This window comes from Mya arenaria, chromosome 1, assembly GCF_026914265.1.
Source record: "Mya arenaria isolate MELC-2E11 chromosome 1, ASM2691426v1".
Taxonomy (NCBI): domain Eukaryota; kingdom Metazoa; phylum Mollusca; class Bivalvia; order Myida; family Myidae; genus Mya; species Mya arenaria.
Genome location: NC_069122.1, coordinates 11824289 through 11832287, shown reverse-complemented (window position 1 = coordinate 11832287; position 7999 = coordinate 11824289). Strand labels below are relative to the sequence as shown.

Here is a 7999-nt window from a genome sequence, read left to right as displayed (position 1 = left end):
ATACAATTTTAAAACTCAGTTTCGCTTGTTTGGATCAGTTGCGGAATCAGAATGTAAGCATGATAAATTCAAACAAATGACGAACAAAAAAAGGACACGCAGGAACCTTCCTCGTATTGCCTATGTGGTACAAATGGCTTTGATAGTATTCCCCAATTTATTATGCTCTACTTTACACTTTCAATAAAGGCTTTCTAGTGAAGGAAATACGTCGTGTTGTAATGACGAACCTAAGTAAATGTTTCTCTTATGTTGATTTTAAAAAAACGGACAAATGTTAAGTTCATGTTGACCTTACTTACTTTAAATTCATGAGTGTACATAGAGAAAAAACGATCAAAAATATAATAAAGAAGGTCAAATGCGTAGATGGAATGATCTTCGTGACAGGTAAAGTAGAAGAAAATCCAAACAAAACTGCATAATTTAAATGAGAAATGAAGTGTTACGACATAAATAATGTTTTTTTATTGTAAATTGCGGTGAGGTTAAACCAGTTTTAATAGTTTGCTTTATTTGAACAATAAAATATTGCAAAATAATTAATTAAGTTGGTCACGACAAGATCGTCTCCTTGACGCATCAAAGGACAGGCAGATTAATTCAACTCATCTCCAAATACTTGTATTAGTTCGTCCAGTTTGCATGCGGATAAAATGACAAATGGTCAAAAAATGTAAACAAACATTAGAAACGATGTATCAAACGAAATCATGTCGGTGTCAACAAATTCATCTCCACGATGAAACGAATGGGGAAGAAGGCCGGACTTAATCCAAACAAACACCTCCCTGATCACAGCGCGAGAAAATACCTCGTCCCGAAATTTAATGACAACAATGTTCCTGCGAAGCAGAGTATGCAAACATCGGTACACAAGAACATTGCATCTTTAAACAACTATAGCCTAATAAAATCCTAATCAACACAAGGAAATGTCCAGCATCCTGTATTCAGTGGAAATAACCCCGTCTACTTCCTTGCAAAATGCTCATTCTAGGCAGTTCGCCAGCTATGTTCAAGTTCACACACTGTCACAGTCACTGATTCCACATGAAATCCGTCCCTGTGCACATCCATTAAACTGACAAAAATGCATGCTGTAATCGGCCAGCTATAAAGCGAATTCGCACTATTGAAAGCGACTATGACACTGACTTATGTTCTTTTTAAACTTCAACCGCCAAACCTTACACACTCGCCTGTTTACTTATGACGTAATATGCTTGATTTACCGTAAATGGAATGTAATATATTTCGTTGTTGGTTTAAAGTGAAACCTTGCGACATCTTTAATGTTAGTTGTGTTAACAAATTGATTTTATGTCGGGCTTTTCTTTCCCGCGTATGAATCATCCTAATAACACACAGTGTAAATTCTTCGCACTATGACAAAAGAAGTGTATTGAAGAAACTTTGACATAGATTCCGACCGTAAATGAGTTATGTTATAAATAGAATCTCAAAGTCGTGTTTATTTTATATCAAATTTATTAAACTAGTCAATTAAAACGATAAAAACTCGCCAGAGCCTCTTTTTCATCGTTTTAAAATGAACTCGTTTAATTGATCACAACCACGATGTAACCAAGAGCATCTGCAATAAAATCAGACATATGCAGTATGTCAAAGTTATATCTACGTTTCTAATAAGCATTTGATGCACCCATGCATTTATTAATTTATTTCTACTTACTTCATGTTTACACCATTGTTGGCATTAATAAACGTAGATTATGCGCATTTAAAATTATCAAAGAGGGTGAATAGCGACGTGTATGCCGTACAATATGTATAAAAGGTCACTTATAGCTGAGAGTAGATCGGGAAAGGGCTGCAACTCAACACACAAATGTTCATCTCTAACTTATTTAGTGGTGCATCTTTTTATTTAGAAGTGCACGTCTGACTTTAGAAGTGCGTCTCTAAATATACAGGTGCAGTTAAACGGCATAAACCAACTACTAAGAATCACACAGCAAGGACAGCCAACATAACTGATCGTTCAAGTTATACCCAACACATGCAACAGGTTTCATTCTGTGTAGAATAAAACAAATGACAGCAGAATTTTCTTTTAAAAAGTAGAAACCGATACTACAGTAATCAATACCAAACTGTCTTGACCGGCGAACCATGCCGTCTACATCCTACAACCAACCATAACATTAAATGTGCAAAGAATACACTTCTCGTTGCTTTTAATTACACTCATAAATGTTATAAATATTGCCAAAACCAAAGTGCATACCTTTCGTTTGAGAATTCGTCCCTGTCTCTAAATGAATATAGAAATGAATATCATAAAAAATAATAAATGTGAACAAGCAAGATATTTTTATCCCGTTCATTCATATAACAAATGAAACGTGTATCAATTTGTTGGCAAAAGTATTTATCTTCTTTCATTGCAATAAAATGAATAAATAATTTAACTTACAAAACGAGTATTCTGAATTTATACGTGTGTGGTTGAGTGCTGGTAGTATGGTTTAATCCCACTCTCCCTACCCATCAGTTCATTCAGCACATTGACAAAAAACAAATCAGAAATCAAAAGATCGTTTATGAAACAATGGACACTACAGAAACAAGCGCAGTAGCTCAGAATGTTACAATAATCATATCAAAATCACACGGACCAAGGTCAAACACCTAAACAAGAAAAACAACGCTAGAGGCCAACAAACATGACATAACGACCAATGTCTCGACATTGGTAAATGTATGGGCATTTGCCGTTTTAAGGTCAGTGAAAATTGTTTCTCACACAAAACAAGACTACACTCTCGCGTAATTTCGTGCCAACGAGAGTGACTAAAATATCATTTAAACTAAACATGTATTGATAAAAGGGAAACTAAAGCATACTAACGGTTGGCCATTGTCATCATTGCATTCATCAATATCTATGGTTTTGAAAATAGATAATCAAAATCATAATTATACTATCGTCAGCGAAAAGGAGTCGGAAATGTCGTTATCAGAAACAGATCCATGCCATCGAATAAGAAATGCTCCTGCCTTCAAGCTTTAAATTTATTTAAAATAGCTTCATGTTCGATTGCCTGGTTCTAATTGTAAAAGACATTATGTTATTCAAAGCAACGATAAAAATAGGAAATCTTGTGACTTATTTTCGCTGATGAATGATACAATGTAAATTATAGGGACAAGCCAAAAATTAAATATATTCCCTGTTTAGAGACAAGAAGTTTGAATTCACATTATAATGATGTTTCATTATATTGCAAAATAGTTCACATGGAAATTTCAGTCATTTAATGTATTAAAAGGATAGCATGTAAAAATGTAGAAAATCAGTTTGTTAACACTGAAATTCATTGTAAATTAAGAGCACATTTATTGCAAACTATAACATTAATACAAAGAAGATGTAGGAATTTACTGTTCCTTACTCGACACAGCTACCACCTGATTTTCAGTCGGATAATCTAGCCACTTCGTCACAAAGCTGACCATCAGGGGTAACGATAAAAAATATATGCGCAAATTTAACCAAAGTAATCGTAAATACATTGCCAACAATATAACATTCGTGTTTACAAACAAGTACACTTATATAGTAGCCAAATTAAAACCCAAGAAGAGAGACTCAGAGAAACAAAACTATCTATTTGGGGAAATATGTATAACCATACCAATGTATGTATGGATCATGTCTTTGCAATTTTTACATGCCTACCTTCAAAATCAACCTCAGGATTCGTGTAACCTTGACTACAGGAGCAATTGTTAGGGTTGACACAGGAGCCATTATATGAGCAGTATGTTCGCCCTGCGCGTAATGCTGAAATTAAATGGCGTTGTAACTAAAAATAGTATAGATACAGCTGTTCTTTGTATTGCATTGGATTGATTATGTTTTACGAGGGCTTTTCTTGTGTTTTATTGGGTAAGAAAAGGAAGATTTGAGCTATTTAGCACTTGAGTCTTCCCTTTGTCAAATGTTGAACGTGTAAAGTACTTTTTGAAAGCTGTTGAAAGTATAGTCTTTCCGAAACACGAAATTGATCATTAAATTAAATGTGCAAAAAAGCTAGCCGTTAAAGACGAATAAAACGGAAGAAAATACTTACAGACACAGTGTCCAGGACTTCCACATATTTGATCTTTACCACACGAGCGGCTACAAATTGCTGAAAGATATGTTGATTTTGACTATTGTGGAAAAATATTGTAGTTATTATGTTTATTTTGAACAGTAAAGTAAATATAAAACATTCAAAACTTAAGAAAACGGAAAAATGAGTGTGAAATACTTTTACACATGGAGAAAGAAAATGAGTTTCACTTCCTTTTGAACTGTAACATTTTTATTGATGTGAGGAAGAAGAATTGTTAAAAGACACTACTGGTTGAATCAAAGTACATATTAATTGTTACAATTGCTTAAAATGCAAAGTGCTACTAAACGGCTTAATAGTGCACGGTATATAGAAGACGTACAAAAGACGACTTAACTAATTCGATGGACTTTTTGTTTTTGTTTTTTACATTCCAAATAATGTATTAACTATTGCCTGTAAAATTAATTCATTCTCATAATTTGTTGCAACTTCATTGCATTAAAATCCTCACTATTGACACGAAATGTTTACATTTAAATGGCTTGTTTATAACTCATGTTTTTGTATAAATTTATGATGACAAGAAACAATGCATTGCTTATTTTAATAAAATCTCTGGTCTGTTTATATCAGTATTACTCTCTCACTTGATTAGCGTGGCGTCATTAATATAACCATCCCCTGCAAACAGACACTTACAGTTCTTGTTATATTCATACATTGTTCAAACACATTTTTATGAACTATTCATGAATAGTACATGGAGATAAGATGGCAAAAATTCATTAAAGTATCTTAAATATTTATTTCATGAACATGCAGGGTTCATAAAAAGTACATGAACTGCAGAATCATGATAAGTTCATGAAACAAAACATGAACAACTGGCATCAAAAAGTTCATGACTGTTCAATTAACTGAAAATTCATGAAATGTTCCTGATTTTATATACCTCATAAACTTTTCGTGAATAATTTCCATTACAAACCCCTTGTTCCATTTTATCTTCATGGACTATTTATGAACAATTCTTGAACATTTGTTCATGAACAGTTCGAAAGCTGAAAGACTGGCATTAAAAAGTTCATAAATTCTTCAAGAACTAATCCTGTACCAATTAACCCCACAGCGATTTACTGGGTAGCATCAGCAGTTTTTTTTCTACACGATTGTCACTCTACCTTCTGCAGACTTATTTAGAGCTTGTCTTTTGGTATAAAAAATTAACACATGCAAAACTAGGTGTCCACACAGTAGCTTTTTACTTGACTGTGTATCTTGAGTCCTACTCTTCTTGTTTTTCATGAGGATATGATGCATATAGCTTCAGTTCTTCAAACTCTCAGGACACATGGTGATGATTTGTTTTGCATCTAGACGTGATTAACCTTCTCTACACAGAAACAGTTTTTTCACTTCTTTTGTAGTTTAGGTGACGAATGTCAGTTTTATTTACAGTTTCAAAATTGTCAAAGTTGATGCTTTCTTTGACGGACATGTATTTGGAACAACCAGGTTGAATCTAAACTCCAGTGACATTATGGTCCTCCTATTTTCTCACTTTCATTCTCAAATAGCTTAAACGTTTTCCCCCATTTTAGTCTGTTTACCTGAAAAACATATTGATATTGAATTTAAATGTTGATGATAATTCTTAAGTTCTAATTATATTCCTCAAGTCATTTTTTTAAAGCATGCCAATTTAAAAAAAAAATAACTTGAAGCATTGTGAGTTACAGGGCGATTAGCCTAAGCCGACAAATTAAATAAAAATTAGTTAATAATAAATGTCAACTTTTGAGTAGAAAAAATAAATACCTGAAATATCGCAGAAATTATATAGGACGTTGATTGGTGGGGCTCTGTAAGATGACAGGGGTCTGGCATACTGGTAACAGGTATATTGACCACTTAACATTTGTCACATACTGGTAGTGGAGCAATTATTTGTTCATTACTTGGCTTCATTTATTACCAGGCTCCATTTAGTCTGAAATGCCATTTTTGTATTGAATAAAAACTCTTTTATTTCACACAAAAACCAAAGAAAAGTCATTGAAGTCATCCACCGACATCATAAATTGTAATCATAATAAATTCCTATTGAATACTTTCGATAAAGAAATATAATTTGAATACCGCACGTCATGATTTACAAACTGTCACACATTTTCGCGACTTTTATAAGTTGTCTTTTTCCGACGAAATATAAGTCTAAAGCACAAAACAAAATTTTACGATGATGTAGCAGTATCATAATCAGTTGTATTGAATGTTTTTGTAAGAAATATATATTCTTAAATATAAAAATAGACACAAACTTCAAACAGACGAATGGTTATGCACTTGTCACATTAGAGTTACACATTATCAGTTTATCGTACAAAACTATTGCCTAATGACAGAAACTAAATCTAAGGAGCTAATATCAATTTTGTTTAACAACATGTTTAAGTGGTAGGTAAAAACTCACCAGGTTGGATGTTCCACACAAAGTTCAAAGTGATCGGTGCCTGTATATAACCGCCTACATCATCGTTTGTGCAAAGATGTGCATCACTGACTTTGATTAGTAAAAAATAAAAATGGCGGGAAAATCCATGTGGTTCCCTTTTTAGAAAAAAATGAGATAACACTCTTCAAATTATAGCGATGATTTGACGAACACAATGTTTAATTCTCGAATATTTACTTTTCTTTTATGTAAGCGACTAGTGTTACATAGACATGGCGATTTTGACAGTTGGCAGCGATTTAAACAATTAATGGATTTCTTTATTGTTAAGAGGATTGGAACCACATACATTAATGATCATACCAGCTGTCAGCCAATGTTTTACATGTACACACTGACTAATAGCGGAGATCAATTAACTACTGTTTCGAATTTTAATTTTAAAATGCTGTTTGACAAATTTTCAAAGCCTAATTTTTATGCCCCGTTCGTTTTGAAATGCTTAATTTTCAAGAACTCAGTAGGAACTTGACAGTTCATAAATTATTCTTGAACCACTTACATTATTTGTTAAGTACTATTTAAGAACATGAAACAAATTTGACAGTTTATTAAACATTCGTGAACTACTCTTTATGAATTCATGAATTTATTAAATATTTGCGATGTACTTATTGTATTTTTGAACTGTTCATGAACAATTTTGAAGTTCTGTTCATGAACTAAATTTCTGGGATTTAGAACTGATAAATGACTGTTCATGAGTAGATAGAAAAGTTCATGATTTTAAAAACAGCATCACGCAGTGGCAATCATCTGAGACGTAATAATTATTTAAGGAGCGTTCATGGTATCTATGTAAAGTTAAGGATTTATTACATAGTGCGGCTCATTTATCATTATAATCGCTCAAAGAATGTGTATTCTTAGAACGCTATGAATTATTAAAAAAAACAATCAACATAACTACAGTATCGACATATTATCATCCAAATATTGACATTATTCAGTAAAATTAACAGTGTAAATAATAGCTTACGAATAGAACAGTCGGGGTTCATATATCCATCACAGCAGATTTGATTTTGTGCCGCTCTGTAACAGGTTTGTGTTTGGTAACTGTAAAATAAATCATAGGATATCTGAGCACTGAACATTACATAGAGTATACTTTCACGCCTTTGGTCAATAGACCGATACTACAAAATGCAGGACATTTGAGTCCAAGGGACATCATATAAAGCATTGGCTTCGGCGTACATTGATTAGTGAAAAGGTAGAGATGGCAGAATATAAAATTTAAATCTCCCCTTTATAGGACTTAATAAAGGATGTTTATGTACGGTGTTCATTTTTGTTGTTGTTGTCGTTAATGAATCTGTTGAAAAAGAAACTAGAAGGTAATGGGGCAGCTTACTTCCTTGATTAGATAGAAGAAGTTTAATTATTGTTT

The 7999-nt window shown here is 32.9% G+C and overlaps 1 long non-coding RNA gene across 1 annotated transcript; it reads right to left on the bottom strand.

The window, feature by feature from the left end:
* Positions 1-3736: 3736 nt before the first annotated feature.
* On the bottom strand, positions 3737-7661 carry LOC128236132 (uncharacterized). The gene is made up of 3 exons (XR_008261266.1): positions 7586-7661; positions 4101-4160; positions 3737-3811 (listed from the first exon to the last, which is right to left on the bottom strand). It is a non-coding gene; the product is annotated as an uncharacterized LOC128236132 (long non-coding RNA).
* Between the last annotated feature and the right edge of the window lie 338 nt (positions 7662-7999).